Source organism: Myiozetetes cayanensis, unplaced genomic scaffold (genome assembly GCF_022539395.1).
Source record: "Myiozetetes cayanensis isolate MyiCay16 unplaced genomic scaffold, myiCay2020 scf5-8, whole genome shotgun sequence".
Lineage (NCBI taxonomy): Eukaryota > Metazoa > Chordata > Aves > Passeriformes > Tyrannidae > Myiozetetes > Myiozetetes cayanensis.
In genome coordinates, this window is record NW_026087742.1 from 77,677,283 (window position 1) to 77,702,015 (window position 24,733).

The following is a 24,733-nucleotide window of genomic DNA, read 5'->3' on the forward strand; positions in this document are numbered from 1 at the left end:
TTTCAAGTTAAAGCACACTCTTTCTACTGCCATTCAGGTTCTGACAATGTTTATATTCTTTAAAATGTGAGGGGTTTTAGTTTGCATGTATTTTAAAAAAAATTTACCCCAGAGGCAATGTCATTTCCAAGAGCCAAATGACTCTTTTCTTCTTGTATATTATAGAATGGAGCATTTGCAAAAGTCATTACAACTCTCACATTTGAATCAATTTCAGACTAATGTCCTGTTATCCAAGGTTGTTGGTTATTTTTTGGAATTATTCTGGGTGATTTTTAAATTGGTGTGTTCTTTGCTGTTACTGTTAGAATTGTATGAAACATCTTGTTTGCAGAGCTGTGAAACGCTTTAAAGGCAGCAATTGAAATGATGAGGCATTGTCCAAATTGAAATTTATTTAATCCAAAACAGTGTCCTGAACATCCAGGTGGTAATAAACATTTTTCAACCGCATACAAACTGTGAATTGTATTTGAAATTAAATCTCCACATTAAAATCTGCATTGCTGAGCCTCCCGCTGGCAGCTACCGTTCTTCTGAAAAGTGACATCTTCTCTGGCACTGGTGGGGTGAGAGTTCTTGCACGGATGTCACCAAATGATTTCCTATCACTCTTCGGATGTTGGGACTTTATAGCCATGTATGCCTAAAAAGTACAAAGAATCCAAGGTGTGTGAGGGGACCACCTCAGATTTAGTAAGTATAGATGGTTTTGTCCAGACACACAAGGGTGGAAGCCGTTTTATAAACCTCTATTAAAGCAGCATATTGCTGATGTCACAAATTATGTCATTTTTCAGCAAGCTGTTAGGTAGCAGCAGGATACTTAGAGGTCCCAATCTGAGTTCACAGCTTGAGGCCCCATTATCCATTGAAGTCAAGGAAATACTCCAGTCCCCTGGCCCTCTGTTTACAAATAATATATCAAAATCAGGATGCCCACAGCTGAACTTTCAGGCACTGAGCTAAAGGAAATATATTTGTGTGTGTATATTTCTACACATAATATATACGCATACTAAATATTAATCTATTTGTACATGTGCATGTGTGTATTTGTGAGTAATGCAACTGAAGTCTGCAGTTTGACATTAGATTTTCTGTAAACAAGCGTTTTTCATTATTCCTTGATATATAGAGCTGATCCTTCATGGCCAATTTCACACACAGAACCCCTACCAAAGTTAGAGATATCCACATCAAAAAGGGGTACAAAGTATCCCCACTTATTTTTCCTTTTAAAAACAGTGAGGGTATAAAAGAAATCTGATTTAATAAAATGTACAGTGGAAGAGATTTATCTATAATGGAGTTGAGAGAACTGTGCAAAATAAAATAACGCAAACGTCTATACACGTACTCGTTAGTACAGCAGAACAGCTTGTTGGAGGCTCTCCTCATCTCCTGGACAAACCACATTTACTCAGATATGTCTTTTTCCCTCATTAGAGTCGAATATGCCGTTGTGTTTTTCTCACAATGCCCATGTACTTGGGAGACAACAGCCTACATTAGAAGACATAAAATACATAGTATGTGGCCTGAGGTTGTGAAACAGCTGAAGAGAAGGAATTAAATTCAAAGCTAGCAGTGCCAAACTCATCAGTGGGTGCTTTTACCCCCCCTCCCCACGTATTAGTGGGAGCCAAAGATGGAGTGTCAAGGCACAGCTTTGAATTTCCTGACTTTTGCCAGCATGCTAACATCACTCCCCTAGCAAAATGAGGGTCCTGGCAGGGAGATGGATTAGATGGCCAAACATGGCATTTTTATCCCCACAGTCTCTCCCTCCACCAATTCCAGTATTTTGCTACTTATTTACTGACCTAGTTGGTTGTAACTTGCTCTACTGGAAATATTACGGGGTTGGATTAGCTTCTCCTCTATAGTATATCCCTGATTTAATTACCATTGCAGCTATCCCCCACTATCTGCACCATAAATGCTGTTGCTTACAGAAACATGATTACAGGATTAGAGTTATTGGGCCCTCGCCCAAATGAACACAGTGACACAGCATAGCACTGGCACCTCTGAAAGCTACACTGACCTCAGGCATCTCTACATCAAAGGCCACGGCCACAATCTGAGCTTCATTAGCTTTCAAGGCTGAAGTTACAGGAGTACTACTTCCTCAGCCACTAATGGGAAACACTCTCCTCCATTTGCTGTTGAGGTGTTAAAAGTTCCTCTTAACATCAGTTACTGAGCTGCAGCTTCACTGGTATCCCAGTAAAATAAAAATGAGTTGTGGAGTGGGAGCTGAGTTCAAATTGAAAAGCTATGTTAGATGATCCTTACTCAAGCCAAAGGCAGTCGCCAGCGCAGGAATACTTTGTGAGGAAGGACTACAGGGGGAGGTGCAGCCCAAATCCCAGACTGGGAGCCATAGGGAAATTCCCACAGCTCCTGAAAGGTTTCATATGGTTGTAACCAACTGTTTAATGACTGAGGTATCTGAAGGATGCTCTGGTTTTCATTTGTAGGATGTGATGCAGATGATTATGCAAACAGGGAGAGCTTGGCAGCTAGAGCTAGCTGCGACTCAGAGCACAGGCATCATCGGGTCCACATTCACCACGAGAAATCTATGAACTGTGGTGATAACCCCTCTAGCCAGCCTGGCTGATCTGCACCCACAAAGAGCAAACCTGGGAGGTAACATTTAATTCCGCAGAGAGAAAAACTAATCAGACAGAGAACCACAAGGCGACAAAGCACTGGGTAGGACCAAACTGAATTTTTGCTCCTAGCATACGCCTCCTGCGTGGAAATGTCTGTTAAATTTTGGTGTACATTGGTTCCTCTTTGCACAGCTGGAACATTAGTATTTCCTGTCTTGTTTATTTAGATGATGCATTCTGGGACATAAGTCACCTCTTACCATGTTTGCACAGTTCTAGCAAAGTCATTTGGGGCTTTCAGTCATTACCCTAATTGAAGAAACCAGGTAAGTGTCTAGATGATGTGAAAGACCTCAATAAGAAATTTAAAAAAATTAAAAAATAAAAAAATTTTTAAAAACCCACACGAGTTAAAAAATAGAGGAAAATAGAAGCTAGAGGATTTACAGTGAAGGGCTTGCTTTTATTTCTTCAGTCCAACTAGTCTTCTCTGGTGCTTTGCCTGGGGTATTGTAATTTCTACTTTTTGAGCCGGTGCTGAATAAAGTGACTTACCCATGAGCCTCCCAGCTGGGACAGCAGGATAAGGTGGGCTGGTCAGGTGCTGCCAGGGATAAGGCTACGAAATTACCCAGCTGGCCTCTGGAACTAAGCTGTTCCTTCTCTTCAGGAAGTAGGAGACTTACCCAGGTCTGAGGAGCTCCTTGTGGCTGGAAGATTTTGCAGAAGATATTAGCAGGTTCATGTGCTGGCTCCAGAGTTTTCTCCACCTCTCATGTTTGATAAATCTCAGAGGCTTACTTCAGTTGGCAAGTTTAACTTAATTTCTTGGGTTTGTTCTGCCCTAAGCATTCTGTTCACGTTATCAGAGCTCCTTTCAGTTTCCCAAGCTTTGGGCTGGTTTAGGAACTGAGGCACAATTAGAAACTAGAGTAAGAAGAATTCAGTTAATTTTCAGCTAAGCACCTTTACACCACAGAGATTTACAATACAACATTTATTTCCTGGGAAGTTGTCACTGGATTTCCTTTTAAATTAAATTACCAATATTCAAAGAAATAGGAAATTCCTCCTTATGTGTACACTTTTCATGAATAACTGATTCTTTCCAGGCTTTCCCTTTGGAGGGTGGTGACCCCCAGCTCAAGCACTGCAACAGCTCTCTGATCGGTGATGGTTTAAGTATTGCAGCAGCAGCCACTCCTGTTGCAGCAGAAATCCAAGCCCATTGCTTTGCAAATTCGGGGTGTATGTGATGTTAATTAGAAGCACTCACTCCCTTTACTGAGTCAGGGGTAGTGTGTAGGCATAGGTTGACCCAGGGAGAGTCAAGAGGGCTCTTCTTCCTGTCAGCACCAGAAGCTGCAGCACTATTATTACACGAGACAGATACAGCTCTACAGTTGTTTTCATTTTCATTACCTTAATTATTTTCATTCATCATTTTTATAATTTTCATCATTTTCTCACTTTTGGACAGGGCAGCACATGAAGCACGGTAGGGTAAGTGGACACAAGAAAGGATGACAGTGGGTACTGTGGTCCAGGTGAGAGTGTGGCTCTCTAGAGCTGGCATGGTTTCCAGAGGTGATGTACACCAGTCTTTGGTGTGACTCTCCTATTGTCGCTAATGATTATTGCTGTAATAATTTTAATGTGCTCAAAGCTCTGTGGAAAGGTCCAATCCAAAGCCTAAAAAGTTGACAGGAATTTTGTATTGAGGGGAGCCCGGATATACAATGTTTAAAAGATCCAGAAATAAAGATTTCTAAGATTGTCTTTATATAAGAAAATAAAATGGGGAAGAAAACAGCTTCTCTCTTCCTCTGACTTGACAGCATGCTTTGATGGAAAACAGGGAGGTGATCTCAGGAACACTTGCTCCAGCCTCCTGTTCATAAGTAGCAGGAAGGCCTGTCAAACCTGTCAAACTCCTTGAGCTCCTGGGGTTTACAGACTTCTCTCAGCTACCCCAAGCAAAACCACAATCCCATAAAGAAGCCTTTTCAGCAAAACCTTCTGCCATTTGCCTGAAGCCAACAAATCACTCGTTTAAAAAAAAAGCAGCTATTTCTCATTCGGAAACATCCCTTCCTCCTGTGCTCACTCTCTACTGGTGAAGCCCCAAGCAATGGCCTTGCAGCACCAGGTTTTTGCAGAAATCTGCCACCATAGAGCCCAAAATCTGTAGTCTGTACAGGGACCAGTCTCGCTGGTCCAAGGAGAGCCTGGCTTGAGTAAAGACTGCAGAAATGATCACCTGGCTTCAGTCAGAGTGCAAGGATGGCTTGCATCCATTCCTGTCCCTCGCCTCTTGGTGGACTTAGATCTGAGCTTCTTGACTCCAGCTAGCTGCCAAGGTGCATGTCCCACACCATTTGCTGAGAGGTCTAGAAAAGATGTCCGTGCTGTCTGGTCTTTACCCTTCCTTTCATTCTAAATATTGCCCCATCCTTTCCCTGAAAGGTGCTGTGAAAACAAAAGCTCTTAGATCATCGCCACCAGTCCCAGCCTTTGTCTTCCTGCTACACCCACTGGCTGCCAGTCTCCAAACTCACCTCTGTTCCTGCCCTGCCAGCATATGGCTGATGGAAAGCTTCAGTGCCACAGACCCAAGACTCCACTTGGCCACAGAACAAATCTCTGCAATTCCCAGTTCTACAGCTCTGTTACAGCGTCTAATCCAGTGACAGAAAAAACTAGTCCCAAAAGAAGAGGGAAGGCATGAAGCACAGAGTCACTTTGGGAGGCATTATTTGATTTATTTGAATGAAGTTGTAGAGGCACATTCTGCCCTGAGTGATCATGGGTTTGTCAGCTATTTTTCAACATCATTTTGGTCTTGTCCCAACTGGCATATGTCTTTGGCAACTGTCGGACTAGCTATATGTCAAATCATGTTCTTTGATTTATAGGTGGCAGATAGAGGACAAGACACCGTAATTTTTTCATGTACTTGCTGAAAGTAAAAGAATCACAAGTCCATCATGGCAGAACCATAACAACATCATATTAAATAAAACAGTGATTCTGTGGCAACTTCAAGCTGCAATTTATTCACAATATGGGAGACACACTCTGGCAAGAGTTAAGCAGTCATCAGTGCATGTATCACAAGGGCAGAGGTATAGCAGAAGCAAATCTGTTGACAACACAGTACACAATGATATCATAAAAACTGAAGCAGAACTTAAAACATACCCTGAAATACAGGTTTTGGAAGCTGGCACTTAGCCTGTGCTAGGAGCTGAAATCTTGTTTCATTTTACATCTGTTCTAACTTAGCATGCAAAAATCCACCTATGACCACCTGATGCAATGCTTGAAAAACCCAAACCGTATTTAAGGTCTAGTTTTTAAAAGGTATTCATGTGAAACAGAGAGGGGAGTGGTTTTCTATAACCTTATAAACAGCTAAAAACTATTCAGCAGAGGCTGCAGTGCTCATACTACGTGACAAAGGAACATTACATGGGCAGTATTATACTTGTTCTGCAAAATATGAAATCAAAGTGAACAGAAGAGAAAATCTAACATACTTCCTTAGGACTTAGACTCACTGATTCCAATTAAGCCCTTTAATAGACACAAGCAGATATATGACGGAAAACATGAATTAATCTCCAATTCATTAGCCAAGTTCTCACGGCAAAGGGACTTCTCCGTGGCAAAGGGACACACACGTGTTTCAAGATAATATCCATTCACAACAATGGACTTTTCCAGAAGCAGTGCATAGCCCTATATATTAACAAGCACATACAACTACTCTATTTGTTCATTTTATAAATGTAGCTATATGAAAGAATATGAGTGTAACAAGTGACAGAAATATTTTAAGATGCACTAACAAGAAAAACCTGCCTGTCTTGAAACTCTTTTCCCTAATGCTTGATGTTTTTCTTGAGAACAACCATTGTAGTTCAGGATGGGTAATGGCCACCAAGCCAGGAATCCTGTCTCTAAGGGCGTGTGTGCTGGGTGCCTAACGAAAAGGATAATGGTATTCACTGACACCTCCAGTACAGTTCTACAACCCACTCACCTCCTCCAGCTGTAAAAGACACCAAGCTACACCAGCTCATCACACTGTCTCATACCCTGCAACAACAATCGTCTGTATTTTGTATGGGCCAGAGTCCTTATAAAAAGTTCACACAATGAGCAATTAGGACAAATGATCCATATACATGAAACTTGAGCAACTAAGAGTGGTCACTCAGTCATGTGGAAGTCTGTGCTTTGGGTGTTACATAACATTTTCTAGTATAGCAAGGCTTGAAAAGCTACAGAGAAAAGTTGGAAAATGGTTCATAGTTCTGATAAAACAAGCAGTGTCCTCAAAATCGTATTTACAAGAAAAAAGCAGCCAGTACTTTGCCTCAGGTTCCTGCATGATTCACTAAAACCGAGGGCTGATGCACGAGGGGGTTAGAGGGAGGCAGAACAGATCCTGGGACTGTTCACTTTGTCTCGTAAAGTGTTGACAGGATACACAAAACCCGTGCACGCTCAAGGCAGCCATGCTGGCTTCTGCTCCACTGGAAAGAGAAATGTTTGCCACATGGAAGCAGAAAACATTGGCAGGAAAATAACTATAATTTCTAAATTTGAAAAGGAGTGTTGCAAGCAGAAAAAAAAAATAAAGGAGGGGAGGAGGGGAATAACATTCACCTGGACTCTGATTTCACCTTCAGGCTCTGACCCTATGATGGGTACATTAGAAATTTGTGAAAGAGAGCCTAAAGGTAACTTCTGAATGCAAGATAGGAGAAAAGTGTGTGTATCCATCACCTGTGGGCTGGGATGAGGACGAACAAGTGCTTCTTGGAGGAAGCCAATGCACCTCTCCCATAGCAGTTAGCAGCACAGAGAGCTGGCTGATGTTATAGATGTATATGGTGTGCATGTGTAGTTATATACGTACTTACTGGGAAAAAGCAGTGTCAGAAGCCCCAGCTGTAACATGCACTCTGCAAATGTTGATCCTTCTACATTTCTCTTCACTTCTACCTTGTATCAGCTTAAGACTCAGAAGAAAGACAAAAAGGCACATTTATTTCTAGCCAGTGCCATCAGAGAGTGACTAAACCTTATGAGCCATTTTGTCTCATCTACAGCCTTCCACGCCTGTTGTTATTTGCCTCCTGAGCCTAAGGGAAACCTGCCCTTGGTGGTATGTTCTTTGTTATTCTTTCAATTTCCTTGTCTTTTATTTATTTCCCTTGCCTCTAAAGAGCCGTTCAGAAGTCCCATTACTTCCTGCTGACCAGGGAAGGCTATGAGAAAAAATAGTTATATTGGATTAAAATACACACACTATCGCAAGAAAAACAGAGGGAAGGGGGCAGGGGAATTCCTTAGCAAAGGGTGGTGGAAGTCATGAGACAGAGAGCTGAGACAGAAATATTCAAGTGGGGTTTTATGTCAAGGCTTGTTTTAGACATGAACTCTGTGAGGAACAGAGCATCTGAATTCTTACCATGGTGGTGCTACAATTTGAACCTGCATATATTCAGTGTTTTCTTTGGATTTTAAATAAAATTTTGTTTGAAATAATGCAAATTACAGTTCTTGGCAGTGTGGATTCTCCTACCCGTACTGGTGGAGGACTGGTAGCTGTTAGAGTAGAAAGTGGAGAGCTTACACACAGCCTACTTCCACTCTGCAGCAAAGGTGCTGCATGGACCATCATCTTCAAGAAAGACAACATAATTGCTAAAACAATGGACATCATTAGCCCCCCATCTCCGGGGCAAATGAACCCTGTGGTCCACGCTTGAGCCAGGCTACAGCAGATTGTATGTGCTGTATTTGGAAATTTTCCTTTCTATCATCTGTTAAAAAATTATTAGCAGGTGCTGAAGACTGTGACCTCCAACCTGGAGACCTAGAGCCAAAATACCAGAGGGGAAAAAGTCAGTTCTTGAAAAACGCCTGATTCCAGGGTTGGATGAGCCAGAGATACAATCTGCTGCTATGGGAGATGCCACATTAGAGGAGGGAAGTGGTAGCACCTCATGCAATTAGTCTTAATTTTCTTTTTTTTTCTTCTTTGAAGCTACAAGTGACAAGAGCCAATTCGCTGCCTCTGTGAAGTTATAAGCCCGGTTGGTGATCCTTTCTGTTGCCATAAAAGAGTTAGACCAGCTTGAAGCTGATCAAAAAAGGTTAGGCTACCTGTGTACCACCCAGAATAACATACTAAAGTCATTTACCATTTACTGTGTAAATGGCACACTGCTATGAATGTATATCTCAGTGAACACAGGAGAATAAACTCTTACATGCCATGCAATTATACACACACTAGTGTAAAAACGAGCTGATATAAAATAAATATGCATATAGCTATGCCTTTGCCTATTCCAGCCCCTGGGTTACAGCATTGCCAATGTGTTGACATAAAAATGCAGTTTTATGGATTACATCTAAGTAGGAATGTGTGAAAAGGGATTTTGTTTTGGCTACAGCCCAGTCTCTTAATATAATTATAATTACTATTTTTACTACTACTGCTACTACTACTACCACAGTGAATTGAGAGCCCCCTTGGTTCTACTTATGGTACACATAACACGAACAAGCCTGACCTAAAAAACAGAAGAGATGAAAGAGAGACAGACGCAACGTGGTATCTCCCACGTGGAGTAACAGGACAGGAAGTGGATCCAGGCTTCAGCTCTCTTAAATTCCAGTCCCCGGTGTGGCCTAGTCCCTCTCTGTGATGATAGGGCTTTCTCAGGGAAGAAAAGAGGGGGAAGAGTACTTTACTGATGGAAAGGGAAGAGTGGCTTTTGTTGTGATCAGCGTGGTCCTGCTCGGCATTTTGCAGCATTGAGCATCGGTACAGGATGTACTGCGTGTCCAGGGCTGGTGGCCTTGGTTGCATCTGGACAGCTTCCCTGTGACACTGCAGGCCACTGTGGTGGCAGCTCTGCAGCAGAGGCAGCAGCTTGCTCAGGTCACAGATACACTACAGAATGTGTGAAGGCAAGAGCCAAGCAAGTGCCTCTTTTCCCCTCTCTCTTTTCACCTGCCTGCCTTTATTACGGCCATAGCACGAGTCGTTGCACTGTGTTTCAGCCTGAAAATCAGAAATATTTCTCTTGTTCACTCCTTGACAGTGTGTTAATATAGAAGAGTTTTTTAAAAGTCTTTCCCAGGACAAAAAAATGCACTTAGAGCACCATTTTGGCATTTCCTAGGTCTCTTGTCGCTTCATGCTGGGGTCTGCTGGGTGCTTTATGAAGAACCCTCTTAAAACCAACGTTAATCATGAGCCCACAAAGACAGGAATCATCCCCCCATGGCCATTGCTTTATAGCAGCCATGCTTATTCAGAGATAGCTATTTTCTGCCAACTCTGGGGCTCGAAAAATGAAATAAAATAAAACAAGAGCACACTATCTCGCCCTCCCCTTTGCAAAAGAAACATTTTGAGAGAGAGGGGCAGAAAACACAAAGTGAGCCTACCCAGCAAACGGCAGTGGGCTCATGAGGACTAGGAAAGCTGTTTGCCAGGAGGCCAAATGGTTTGCCTGCAGCTCCAGAAAAAGACATGTTATTTGGTGCTGAAAATCATTTAAAGAAAACAAAGGATGACTGCAACATGCCTGCCCATGATCGTCTGGAGCACTGTGCTGTTGTGGGATACCTAAGCCAACCAAATGGCAACAAAATACCAGCGCGTAGATCAGGGCTACCTGGTTGTACACAGGCACGCCTGCGAGACCAGCCTCCAACAGCTCGGCACACGTTCGCTAACGCCTCGAACCCTGAGGAGGGGAGGATGTCGTTCTCATTATCTCCATTTTACAGGTGTTGAAAGGGAGGCTGGGGAGATCTGCCACCAAGGAGGTCTGTCAGAGCTGGGATTAGCCGTTATGGGTCCCAGCTTTCAGCCCCATGCATCGACCGTGTCTCTTGGAACAGATCTGGGGGAAGATTTTTATTTCTCTGACACAAGAGAGAGAAAAAAAAATACCTTCCAGCTTCCACTAAGGGAATTATTTCTTCCTACCAATGCCGTGTTGAATTGTCTTAAGGGACCTTTAGGATTAGCTGAGTTAGAAACCCATATTGTCAATTAAAACTTAATACCACCCCAAAGAGACTCAAAAGAAGATACCCTTTTGGAAACAAGAATAATCAAGTTTTCACAACTTAGACTTTGGCACCAATTTAGACTTGGGATTTGGGAAAACCTGTAATGATCCTGCTCTACTTGCTGTCCACATAGTCACATATATCAAATGATTTGCATGTAAACCCCTCCAAAAAAATTACTTTGGTCTACATTACCCCCAAATATCGCTCCTCTTTTGGAGTTTCTCTTTCCAACTATCCAGCATCAATCCATCTCTGAAATGCTTCAACACCAAAAGGAGTGTGAAGATTTCCTACCTCATTACTGCCTTTCAAAGGCAGCCACAACCACAAAAAATAGACCTCAGGGAAGGGGGAGAAAATCTCTGCATGCTCAAGCAGAGCCCCACCTGCCAGTTATCCCCTCTCCTTTGTGCTTTGAAGAAGCATCTCACCTCTTACAAGGGAAACAAGTTTGTCATGGAGGGAGATGTGGTTAGTAATTCTGTCTGTGTTTCCCTCGCCTCCTCTGAGCTGATGATGCCGTGGGCCCAGTGCTCCCTCCCGTGCTACAAAAAGAAAGAGTCAGTCTTGAACCAGACTGACTCCCTGGCATCCCTGATTCCTCCCAAGCCACACATTTTCCAAATTGTCCTTTAAAAATGCAGGGCTGGTGCCTGACGAGATGGTTAGCCAGCAGCAACTGGACCATGACAGAATTGAGAGTTCACAACCTGGCAACACAGTTCTGTCTCTGAAATGTAATAGATCCCATTATGAACTCCTACCTCAAAGACTGGAGTTTCAAATAATCTTTCATTCCAAGATAATGTCCTCTGTATTTCAGCATTAGTGAAGCTTAGTATATGATCTGTTCCTGGCCCTTCTCAGCTATCAGAGATATCCTCCCAATGCCCTGTTTGCTGCTTTAATGCTGCCTCAGTTAATAACACCTGCTGGAGAGACAGTAGCATCTCTTGGCAAACTAAACGTGCACAGTCTCAGGAGTCAAAATCTGAATATGTATAGAGCACGTAAGTAATCATTAATGCATAGCACATCCCCTCTGGTCATTGAAATAAATTACTGACATCAACATCACCAAGAAATAAACCAGGTGCCACCCCAATGGTTGAGACTCTATAGGTAAGTGTAAATTATCAGAGTGCTTCAAAATTTCTAAACCTCCTGAAAACAAAGGAATAATCACACAGTGCCAGTGTAAAGATGTTTGTGTGCACATATATGTCTGTGTTTAAGCATGTGCATGTATGCACACTTTAATGTTTGCACGCCATCATGTTGTGACCTTAATCTTTTTATTTTAAATGGCTGCTAAAGGATCCTATAGCATCTATATATGGACAGCCAAGTTTCGCACTTGCCATGCCAATTTTTATTGCCACAGAGTCTAAAAATTGCTTCTTGAAAAGTGTAATCCTGGTTTTACCTCTATATTTTAAAAATCATTTTCCCGTGTATTATCTTCTCACAGCTTTATACATTTACACTTTCATTCTCCAGATGCCTTGAGTAGAATGCTATATCCCTGAACAGAAATATATTCCCCCCTGCAGGAGCCTGGTTCATTCAGAAACAAGGAAAAAAATATGAATTATTGTTTTTAAATTCCCCAACGTGCAGAGCTCAGACAAGCCACAGATGCAAATGTGGAAAGCAAATGTAGTGCTGGCATCGGGAAATGGCTGGGTTCACTGCACTTGTAAGCAAGCACCTTTATTTAGGCATGTTTGTAAGCTGCCATTTTCATATAATCCCTGGTTTTCTGGACTGGTACACAGAAGCTGGCACGACACATCTACCATAGTCCCCTGTAGTTCCCAGCCATCAATCAAGCACATTCTACCAGCACTGATCTACACTCACTCCCAGAGCTGGCAGCCATGGACAAGCCTGCACATCCATGTCACCAGCAGTTCACATATCCATCCCTTTTGTCATTGGGGAGCACCTGGGCTCCATGCTAGCACAGGAAATGGTACTGCTGCCCTCCGTGAAGCTGAAGTTCAGTGTTGCCATGGGGAATCCTGAGCTGGAAGGTGTTGTGTTGTGTCAGAGCGTGGGCGCTGCCCAGGTAGTGCAAAGGTAGCGGTGGGATCCTTTTCTCAGGAGGCCCTCCTTGAAGGAGCAGACAGAGGCGGTATACAAAATGTGAATGTCCCTCTCTCCTGGGGACCAGCATAGGCTCTCTGCACATTCATTTCAGCATTACCCTTTCCAGTCCCACATCTGGGCTGACCAGCTGCCCAGCCAGAGGATGGGACACATGTTCTTCTCCACCCTGTCCCTACCACCAGGGTAGTATCAGACCTACAGGTGCTTTGCGGAGAGTGAAAGCTGCAAGTAATGTTTCCAGCAGGTCAGCAGGTAAGATAGATTTGACCATGGTTTGGCCCTATCTTTTCTAATACTAAGAACAATTTTTTTAAAACAAAATCCTCCACACTGACACTTTTAATTGGATTTCAGTCTAATAAATGGGTTTTGTAAAATTCTTAGTTCCTCAAAAGATAGGCAACTGAGAAAAGGAGGGAGCAATGCCTTGATCCCTAGGAAAGCTGGGACTCTGCTTCTTATGTGGCAAGGTAATAAAAATAAAGCAAACACTACAAAACAGGCCATTCATATAAAGCCACATCTGCCATTAAAGGGGATCTTGCTGTCACTCTGTGCCCTATGCTCTGCACAGTGGTAAGGGGTTGATTGTGTCCTTGGAGAGCTCAGGGGAGAAGGCGGCTGAATGCCGGCAGTATCGCCTTCCTTTCAAGGTTGTTTTTCTTTCCCCTATATCCTGGAAAAATCCCTGTGGATTTTACTCTCCTAATGAACACGATCTGAGGGTATTTGGGTGAGATCGGTGCCTGCACAGAAGGCAGGGCTGGGAACCAGGTGTGTGTACGTGTATGTGTTATCTGTGCCAAGAGGGGTTTTAGTTGCAATTGCAGAAATGGTCTCTTTTTGGGGAGAACATAAAGCAGAACTGGAGCAACCAGGAGGCAGACAGACTCATGCTTTATGGTACCTTACAAAACAATGAACAGCTCCACTTACATGCCTACAAAATGCTTCTAAATTCTTAGCTCGCCAGGTCTTTACCATCTTGGGGAACTGGGGCTACTCACCTGCTTTGCTGCCCCATTGGAGGAGCTCAATGCCCACAGTTCCTTTTTGCATTTGGGCTTAAGATCTTTTCATTTTCCCTGTTTTCTATTTAAGAGCAATCTGTTGCAGGATTGTATGCACCCAGCCCAAAGCTTCCTCTCCAAGCGCTACCCAGCAGGCTTGTATCCCTGGGAAGATCCCAGGTGCCACCTGCCAGCATCAAACCCCACAGCTATTCTCCCAGTGATTGGAGCAGGTTAATCTCATTGCCGTGTTATATTTCTCTAGTCCCTGCAGGATGCACTAAACAGCAAAAGCATCACGCATATGAACATTGCCAAACAGTGAACAGAAACCTAAATACTGATGAAGTAACTGTTGAAAAAAATCTTGGACAGATTGTCCTGAGCCCTGGGTCAGAGGATGGTATAGCATAAAATAATCCAAGGTTCTTAGGAAGTGCATGATCAACAGTTTCAAGGGAAGTTTTCTTCCTTTCTGTGCTAGAAGAGAGGGGGAAAAAGGATCAAGGACTGTCCCCTACAGTTAGGCACACTTGGGCACTGCCGTTGAAGCTAGTGTCTGGTGCTGCCCTGGCTCGCCACCAGCTAACTTGGAATCTGAAAAACTGCTCTGGGCCAAGCCAACCTCCTTGTCCTGCAAGAAATGAGAACATAAAAGTCAAAAGGAGGCTCCCTACCACGAGAGTATCTGGGCTGAGGTAGAGTCGAGGCAGTAGGCTGCTCTCTTTGGCCTGTGCTGGCCCTTGGCAAGCTGGGACTGAGACCGACGTGCCTAAGCTTGCTCTAAGCTGGGTTAGTTTGTATTTGGCTATCGTTTTAAAAGAGGAATTTTATATCACCATGGAGAGTCTGCATTTTTGTGGAATTCAAATGTTCCTTAATTAGGTGTTGTCTCTTAGTAGAATGAAGAGGGCTTTTATTTCATTTTACTTTGCCATTTTAATTTACTCCCATTTCTGTTTAATAACTGGGTAAGGGAATGTTAAACAGCTGTGGTAAAATATTTGGTAGCATGGCCCCAACTTTCAAACACTATCTGCAATCCAAGTTGGTGATGGTAAGTGTCCGGGGAGCCACTTCCAGGTTTGAGATAAGGTATCGCTGACCGCTAAACCTCCTCTCCTCACCCATTTCTCACGGGAGGCAGCTTTCCCTCCTACTTATTACAGATGAGAGGGTTGGCTGCAAGAGGGTGCAGCGCCCAATAATTGAGCTGCCTGCCAGCGATGAACAGCACCAGTTTCAGAGGCTGAGGGTTGCTAGTCAAGGGGGCATGCCAGGGAGATGCGAGCTGGGCAAGGCAGGGACAGGCAGGAGAAACAGGACCAAGCAGGACGGACAGAAAGGGCAGGCACGGGCAGGACGGACAAGCATAGGCAGGCACAAGAGGGGCCGGGCAGGCACCGACAGGAACACTCGTGGCCAGGCAGGACGGACCATGAGGCAGCAGGGGCCGGAGCCGGGGACCGGGGAGTGCTGAATCGCCCGCCACGGGCAGTGTCCGTGACTCCGCGTGGGGCCGGACTCCCGCCGGGATAACCCTCCCTGTGCGGCCTCGGGACGGCGCAGCGGCAGCGCCTCTCACCCCCTCCCAAATAGGCTCTAGAATTTAAAATATGTCCGAGTGCTCCCAGTTCCATGAAACTCAGAGACGCGGGTACGAACAGGACCCTCTCCTGGCCACGCACAGGTGCCTGTGCTGCAGGCCACCTCCGCTCCTCGGAGCCGCGCAGGGCGGCAGCGCGCACCACGGCGACTGTCCCGCGAATTCAGGCTCCGGGTGGGAAGGGGAGGGGGGGAGGGCGGGCGATCCTTTTTAATTTCTCCCTCCACCCACGAGCAACTCGTGTCATCCACGGATCAGACGTGATGATTCCCCCACGCCTGCAGCCAGCGCTGCTTTCTCCACCTGCACCTCTCCCGCTCTGCAAAGCCCAGGGTTGCCCCACCACTTCCAGCCTCACGCCCTAAAAATAGCACCCCGCAGCATGTGCCCAGCTCCCGCGACTCTGCGTGAGCACTCCTCGTGGACGAAGCTGCCCCGGGGATTTGCGGATGGGGACGATGACACAGATTTTCTCTCCCCAGAAAACGCCTTTGTATTTTTAACGTTTGGGATGTGTCCCTGTCTCCTGCCCGGCAAGAAGAAAGCTGCCGCGCTGGGAGCGCTCTCGGCAGCCGCGCAGCCTCGCTCACCGCCTGCCCGGTGCCATCTCGGGGGAACTCCCATTTATGCCAACCCTGGCTACAAACCCGCCCAGTTCGGCTTCTCAGGTGGCCTTTTTCGGACAGAAGACATTGGATATATTCGATGTACTCTAATATTAAAAATGCGTAGCAATTAAAATCACACATCGTCCTGGCTGCTCCGCGCCAGTAAGGCACCTCTGTGCCCTCCAACTCCCATGTAGTATTTAGGGTTTTTTTCCATGCTATGCGTGTGACTTTAAGAACCTCCTGAAACCCCCAGCACTTGCACGAATCCCGAGCAGTGTTTTCGTGAGGGTTTTTTTTCCGCCCCCTTGCTCCCCTCCCCGTTTTATCACTCGTATGGGAACGGCCTCGCAGCCGCCACGGCGGTCCCGCACGGCAGCCCCTGCCCTGTCAAAGCCACCAGACCCCCCCACTTCGGCCCTTGCTGCTGAGGGGCTCCGAGCCTCGCTCCCCCACGGCCCGGGCCGGGGCCGACGGAGACCCACCGCCCCCGACAAGATGCCCGACGGCACGGTGAGGGGCGGCTCCGTCGCGGGTGACATCTACACCCTCCCCCGCACTTGCCTTGCCTCGGACCCGGGCTCTCGCCGCGACGAGGGTGGAAATTAAGAAGCGTCCCCACCCCCTCAGCCGGGAGGCGCCGGCCCAGGCAAGTACGGGCGGAGCTGTTCCTCTTGTTCTCCTCGCCGGGTCTCCGTGAGGAAGATCCGGGGCGGCAGCGGGTCGAGAGGGCCCCTCTGCAGGTGAACTGCCGAAATGTGGGCAGCGCCCGAGGACCAAGAGTGGGGGTGTCTCCAGGGCCGAACACCGTACTCTTTCCGTACAGGGTTACATACAGCATGACTCGCTCTCCTTGTTTTTGTTTTCCCCGTGGATCCTTGCCCCAGTGCCCACCCGCGACTGGCTAAACGTGGGGTGCATAAGCCCGTGAGCTTGCGGGCGTGCTGCCGCTTCTAACGGGACTTCAGCTCCCCACACACACACCTCCCGCCTAGCTCTGGGAAGGAAGTGAGAGGGCGGCAAACAGACACCCCATAACAATCCCATTCCCCAGAGTCCAGCCCTCCAGGAGGGCGCCTTCCTGGGAGCCAGCACAGCCCGAGGAGGGAGCGGGCTGCAAAGCCCCTCTCCCCTCGGGTTCGCCTGGCATCCCTGCCCTTCACAGCGCCGGCGGGCCCCGCAAAGGCCCCGGCCGAGATGCGCAGCGATTCGGCTATGGCAGCCTCTGCAGTGGGAGAAAAGGGCAGGGGCTGTCGCCTGGGGGCGGCCGTGGGGCGCCCCACGCGTGAGCCGCCTCCTCGTGGGGGCCGCGATGGCAAGGTGCTGGCTGCGGGAAAAGCGAGGAGGCCTGGCTGGTTACGTGGGGGAGTTTATGATTCTCTCCCTCCTACTCCCCACGCCCCCCAACAACGGTCACGTCCACCCCACATCCGAGGAGGCCTTTCCTGCCCTGCGGTCCCCAAAACCAAAGCCTCCTTGCTGTCCCCGCAGTGCTGAGGCCCGCTGGTTCCCCCCTGACACACACGCCCACGCCCTGCCCGGCCGCGGGCAGCCGATTCGCAGCTGCAACCCTTATTTCATGCCCTTCAAGGCACCGAGCTGCTCCCTTTTGTCCTGGCTGCGGATGACCCATTTCCTCCCTTTCCCCCCCTTCGGCCCCGGCCTCCGTCCCACCCTCCCGTCCCGCCTCCCGGCCGCACGCCCCGGGAGACGCCGCCGCACCGCGCCCGGCTGCTCGCAGTGGGGCTGGCAGCCCGGGGCCGGGGGTAACATGGAGATGGGGAACCAGTGCCTCGTCCGTGCCGTGTTTGTTTTCCTTTCCCCCCTGAACGCTAGATTAAGACGTGAAGATTACACTTTTATTGTGGCGGCAGAATAATACCACGAGTCAACACACACAGCAAACAAAAGTGCTTGTAGTACATGGTCAACCCCGCTGGGAACCGGGCTGTGGGCTGCTGCAAAAATCAAGCTCTTCAGTGCTAATTACAAATAAATGATGATGTGCTCACTAAGTAATTGATTTAATGAAGTTCCTATGAAACTATTAAAACCGGGTAGAGGTCAGGCTGGAGACGCCCCAGAGCGCCCATTGTGGGATGTTTAACTCCGCCAATCTCCTCGGAAAGACATCGGGGCTAATAGGTGAAGTCACAGCTGGGTCGGGCTGACTTTTGCAACACCGGCACTGGCCTCCCCAAACTCGCACCGCAAGTTTGGGGAGGCAAGTCCCCCTGGCACACCTGCGGCCCACAGCTCCCACCCTCAAACTCCCACCCCCCTCGCCCGCCCCCGCATCCCTTCTCCGGGGGGTGGCTGTTCGCTCCATCCCCCTCAGCCCGGAGCCCCCCGGCCCGGCTCCCTCCCGGCGCCCATCCCCGTCCCGTCGGGGCTGCGCTGAGTACTCACTCGCTCGGCCCGGCCTCCTCGCTTGCACCTCAACCAGGCGCCTCCGCGGCTCTCCCCAGCCTAATTAAAGAGGGGGAAGTGGAGCTCTGAACTTGTGTCTACCACTACAGGACGGCTGTAATTCCACCCCCGGCTCCCGAACCTCCCCCACCCCCGCATATTCAGACACACACACACACTTCTTGAAGAAACTTAAGCTAGGATGCCAGGTAGGGTGCTTGGGAGATTTTGGCAAGGTGCCTGGAGGGGGATGTGTGCCCATTTTTCCTTGAAGGGTTTTCTTGTTTGAAAGGCCATTTGGAACGCTTTGGACGGGCTTACCGAGTGAAAGGAAGAGGAGGAGGAGAGGGGGAGCATAGAGATTGAAAAAAAAAAAAAGTAGAAGACGACGAACAAAATCCGGCTATTGGGTTTCCTAGCCCCACGTTTAGCTTTCCCCTCCTCGTCCCTCGGGAAGGGCAGAGCCGAAGTGACCCATTTCTCCCCCCCACTCCGCCTCCAATTAGGGGGGCCCCTAACTCGACCTCAGCTCTGAGTGCACTATGGGGGCAGTGGGTCTCCGCTGACCCCGGATGGAACAGGGGCACACGCCCCCACACACACATCTGCGAAGGATTCCTCTGCGCCTCCTTGCTTTTAACGATCGGTACCTTTGGCAGGTTGAAAAGGAGTCGGTGAGAAAAGCGGAGCCGCCCCCCAATTTGCGCCCCCGCTACTGGTATTTGCGGAGCGCGGAGGCGATACCCCCCACGGGCAGAGCCCCTCTCTGCCTCCACGCTTCCGGGGAGGGAGGGGCGAGACGCTCCACCGCGGTTCGAGCTGCGCCCACGGCGGCAGGGGCGCAGGGATTGGCCCAGGAACGGCTTCTCCCCAAAATGCGGGGTGGCTCAGTCCTCCCCGCGGAGATGGGAAGCGGCGAGTCCCTAAATGCGAAAAGATAAATGCAGAGTGAAGCGCCCCGACGAATGTCCCCAAGCGTATGTGTCCCCCCACTTCCATGGCTGCCGGGGTCTCTGCCCTGTCCCGCTCCGCTGCCCAGCGCACACTCGGGGCTGTCCCACACCAGGGGACGAGCGCAGTTAGGGGGCCCGCCAAGGGAAGCGCCAGCATCTGCCCGCATGCGGCCGGGGTACAGCAGGAAGGTGCACAGGCACATGCCACGGCACCCCACGCAGGAATGCATGGGCTCGCACACGGGTCTGCCGCGGGACCTGAGGCGGTTCCTCCTGTTCATTTGCAGGACTTTGGGGAGGGCTGTTTGGCGCGTGGTTTTACTTTCTTTTCTTTCTATCTTTTTTTTTTTTTTTTTTTTCCCCCGTGGAAAACGATTAATTTGAAACAAATTAAGCTCGCCAGCCTCTTGTTTGCCAAACAGGCTGTTGGCAATGTGCAAACAGGCTTTCACCCCGGCGCCGTGCCCCGGCTCCGCTCCCTGCTGCCCTGCTCCAGCCCTGGCCGCACATCCTCCTCCTCTTGCCCCTGCCCCGCCGTGCCTCCCCACCCCAGCCCCACAATACTGCTTGATTACTATATCCCCTTTGCCCTTAATGCACGATCCGGGTTTCTCTTCAGCCTCGAAATAAGAAGTGACACATGCACCACTAAACCAACGTGTGGGGAAAGCCCGCAGTTGAGAGGGGCTATTGACGGGAACGCTGCAAAGAGACAAAGCTGGGGGCTAGTGGAATCAGATGCAGCCCTTAATTAACACCATCTTAAATAGTCCAACAGGCACTGAAGACAAAGTTGAAGAAAGACTTTAAGGCTGAGTGCCCCTCGACAAGTTCTTTTTTTTTCCTCGTGTCATTCAATATTTAATGCACTGTGCTTGTAATGCTACTACTGGTGCTCCTTTCTCAGCAAGTACATTATTTTTTCACGGTGCCCATGGCCAGGGAAAACCCTTTAGGCAAAGAAAATCAAAATGTTTGTTGTTTTGGATGACTTATAACTCTTGTTTAACACAAGCACTTTCAAGAAAGTATAACAGGCGCAGCCTCTAAAGCAAACAACGAAATCCTTGTGACAGAGTCGGACACAAAAAGCACATTGTGTTATGGACTATCCCTTTTCTCTCCTGCTAGATGGGTGCCTGTCTGAGGCTGAACACCACGATGCCATTTTACTTTTGAACTATTGTTTTTGAGTTATGCCATGTGGTCAAAAGGAGAAGAAGGGAGGTTGTTTCCAAGCTCATAAGACAAACGAGTTGCCTTTCATTGAACTACGCCAGAGCTCCTTTAAAACGAGGTTTAAATGTCACCTCCATGTTTTTAATGGACACAGGGCTTCAGGGGCGACCCTTCAAAGCGCCTTCGTAATAAACGACCCTTATTAAATATGTCTCTGCCTGGGAAAATCACTTGGCAGACGAGAAAAAAGGGGGAGCGGGGGTGGGGGAAAGAGAGGCACGGTGCTGCCGGAGGAGCTCCGCCGCCCCCCTGCTCCCGCCGGGGCCGGGACTGAGCGGAGGACGGTCCCGCTCCGGGTGCTCTGCCGCCGCGCGGGGCCGGCCGGGGGAGCCGGGGGATGGAGGGGTGGGGGGTGTTGTTACACGGATACACTGGGCTCTCCCCCTCCTCCCAAACCCTCTTTTCTCCCTCCGTTCCCCGCACCCCCCAAAATAAGAGGCTGAGTGAAAGGTTGGGGTGTTTTCCTCCTGACTTTTTTTTTGTCCTTAGGAGAGCGGCGTCTGCGAGTCTGAGCTGCAAAGTTACTGATTTGCAGGCTGCATGTTAAGGCAGCCCATGTAAGTAATTTCAGCGGGCATCCCGGCAAAGGAGAACAAATCGTTGACAAAGGCGAGCCCTTTCAATTCAGCAGCGTCGTTAGGGAAACCAAAAAGTATTCTTCCTATAATAAGTTCCACTTCAAAGGATTTCTCATTCAACGGTGACTGCTTCGCACTTTTATTAAGTCCGGGCTTTTTCACTTGGCGGAATCATCTGTTTGGTTATTTTTCATCGTGTTTATTTTTCACCATTCACACAGTACTTGTATTAAATAAACAAAGAACAATCGCTCTGCAAATAAAAGTGCTTAGGTGGGAGGAAAAAAAAAAGAGTGAAACAGAAGACAAGAAGAGCTGGAGATGGAGCTTCTTCTCCGCTTATTTGTTTGTTTATCTACTGAAGTTGGGGGGGGGTCCAAAAAAAAAAAAAAAAAAAAGAAGAAGAGGAGAGTAGGGGGTGTTGGGAGAGAGACCAAAAAATATGAGACGTTCTGATGAAGTGAAAATTGACTGCGCTAACACGGCATGAAACTAAAGGTCAATGCAACTGTATCTTAATAGAGTGTCTCGAATCGAGGTGGACTATTTTAAATGCAGCTTGCTTTTGCTGCGCTCATTGCCATAGCAATCCTAACGCTCCATGTTGATGTACCATAAAAGCAGTAGTTTGAATTTCAAAGAACCTGCCTTTGAACTTCTCCCTGCCTGATTAGGCACTTGCGTGGTGTGTGTGTGAATGCGGGAGCGTGGTTGTGTGTGCTGGCGGTACGCGGGATGCGGGGGGGAGCTAGGGCAGTGCCCTGCCGGCGTTTGGGTGCCCGAGCCAGGGGGGAGCGTCTGTGTCCGTGTGCGAGTTCGGTCTGTGTGCCAGCATACTCCCTGATCCCTCCTGGTCCACTCTACCTGGAAATATTTTTCTGATGGGGGAGGGGAGGGGGAAAGTGCGTGACAGTCCGTCCTTCCCAGCACTTCACAACTCCCTGGCGACATCTCTAGAAGCACGAAACACGCGGAGAAAAACGCTCAAAATCCTTGGTTCTCCCACCACCCACCTCTTGTAAAGCAAAGCAAGACCCTATCCCGGTCCCGCTGCGTCCCGCACCCTGCCCGTGGCGGGTGCGGTCAGGGGCGCACCCCGTGGCTCTCCGCCGAGAACTCCCCCGCTTATCCATATCCACAGCCCCCCTCCCCGCGATGCCATTTCCCACACTCCCGAAATTTCTGAGCCCCTTCAAACTTCGCGACCGCCGCTCTCGCCTTTAAAGGGCCGAGCGCCAGCAATAGTGTGTGGCGAGATGTCTCCCAGCCGCGACTACAAAGGTAGATGATTTAAACAGTGTTTGCTAGGACCACGTTTCGCCTAGGAAAAGATGAAGTCTTTGATGATGGCCAACTCGGTGTCAATAAGTGGCTTTCTTTGAGCCATATTCAGATGGGAACGTCTTGCTTGCCAATTGCCATAGAAATCCTAACACACCATGAAGATTGTCCAAGCGCCAAGCCTTCCGTTCTGGGCTAAATTACTTTGAAGTGGGGCAGGACGTGCACTGGTCAATGTTAACTCTATAGGGCGGGCAGGGAACACTAGGAGAGGGAGGCTGGAGGGGGGGGAAGCAGAAAATAAGAAGGGGAAACTTGTTTTAGACACTCTATACAAGGTTCTGCTCATTGTCAGATATCTTTTATCTTTTATATTTCCCATGAATGATTCATGTCTCGGTGGCTTTGTGTCGCCTTCCTTTTCACAAGAAACTTCATTAGGGAGCTATAAGTTTTCCCATTGATTGGAGCCCTCATTTATGAGTGTTTTTCTGCTTCGTATGTTGGTTATTGTCATTCTGCTTGAAACAACTCTTTGCAACCTGTTTCACCTTTACCACATTTAACAAAACTGACTTAAAAAACACTCTAACCTTTTGGTGAAACTGTTCTTGACATTTTGACCAGTCATTTTCGAGCATTGGTAAATTACAGGGCGGGGAGTGCAATCATCCTGGACTGGTTTTATTTAATTGATTTTATTTTTAAAAAGCAAAAAATAATCCTGAAGGATGCTGACACACAATTCTGTCCGGATTTTTTCATGGGTTTCTTTCAGTTTTCCTCTCTAGAAACGAGAAACCTGTGTCCTTGTTCAGCTCCGGAAAACTTTTTTTTTTTTTTTTTTCCTCTCCTTCATTCCAGTGATCTCCTGACGTTATTTCTTTCCTGATCTGACTCTGTGTTTCAGAATCATGTTCTGGCATACAGTTCTGCTTCTGTGTCCACTACTGAAGAGTAGTGCTGTTTAACTCACGAGTATGCAAGAGAGGAGACTGCCAGGAACATCTCTTTTTTTTTTTTTTTTTTTCTTTAATTCCCAACAGAAATACTAACATGTTATTTGATTTGATACTCTGATTAGCTGTCCTTGAGAGAAATGAAGAATGTCATGTGTATGAATGTCAGACTTTTTTTTGTCTGTCTTTTATCTATCTGTCTGTCCATCCCTCTCTTTCCCCTGTGCTTGGGAAGCCAGCAGCGATCACTCAACTGCTCCATCATGGGAAGGCACCCCCCAATCCCGTGCCCCCACGCCCCCGCCCTTAGCCCGGCTCTGGGGCAAACCCCCCCCCCAGGAGCAAGACCTGCAGACGCGAGGGGATGCAGGGCTGGCTCGGCCCAGAGCATCCCTACTCTGCCTGGCTGCAAACCCAAAATTAAATACGAAGGAGAACCGTCTTCACTCACACGTTTCTCTGGGGAAAGCTGGGGTATCTCAGCCGCCCCCAAAATCTCCCGGTGCTGCTCCTGCCGCGCTATGACGCTATGGCTATATCTGACTCTACCTACTGACCCTCGGGGGGAAAAGGGAATGTTTTGGCCTGTCTCTGCCCCTCGTCTATCAGTAAGGCACATGCAATACATAGGAATAATATTTTTATTCATTTGCATGATAATTTTTTTTTTTTTGCTTTTTATGGGCTTTACAGAGATGAAAAATTTTAAATTAGCATTTTTTATTTAGGAGGTATCATGTGTCATAAAACTGTCGGGGAATTGTGTAACCCTACGTGTAGCAAGTACATAAAAATAGTGATATATCCCCCCGAGCCATAGTTTATAAACCCTGCCATGTCGTAATGTATAGTGCAATCTGTTGTTAAAAAAATGCATAAATTAAAAAGTTCGTTTATAAATCAGCACCAATATATCTCTAATAAGATTACATTACATAAATTATTCTTTTAAAAGTCCTTTTAAACCTTCCTTTATTATTTTCTATTTATTCAAATGGGCTTTGAAAAACGAATAAAAAGCAAATCGAAAGAACTTTAAAAAATTATTTTCTATTCAAGTTTTCTGTTTGTTTTTAAAGTAACACCTGCTTCTTTAGATCCAACACAACAATATGAAGACAACGTTTAAAGGCTTCCAGAGTGACAGCACCATGCACTGTACTAATAATATAATATCTCTATGAACTATACATATATATATCAGCACCAACACACCGCACGGAGCACATGCAGGAAGAGTCT

The 24,733-nt window shown here is 47.5% G+C and overlaps 1 long non-coding RNA gene across 3 annotated transcripts; it reads right to left on the minus strand.

The window, feature by feature from the left end:
- Positions 1-375: 375 nt before the first annotated feature.
- LOC126649598 (uncharacterized) lies at positions 376-18,583 on the minus strand. 3 transcript variants are annotated; one of them, XR_007631080.1, is made up of 4 exons: positions 18,482-18,583; positions 3,311-3,533; positions 1,361-1,506; positions 376-646 (listed from the first exon to the last, which is right to left on the minus strand). It is a non-coding gene; the product is annotated as an uncharacterized LOC126649598 (long non-coding RNA). The 3 variants fall into 3 exon arrangements; XR_007631079.1 differs by having other exon boundaries at positions 3,311-3,551; XR_007631078.1 differs by having other exon boundaries at positions 3,311-7,654; positions 18,482-18,501.
- Positions 18,584-24,733: the final 6,150 nt, after the last annotated feature.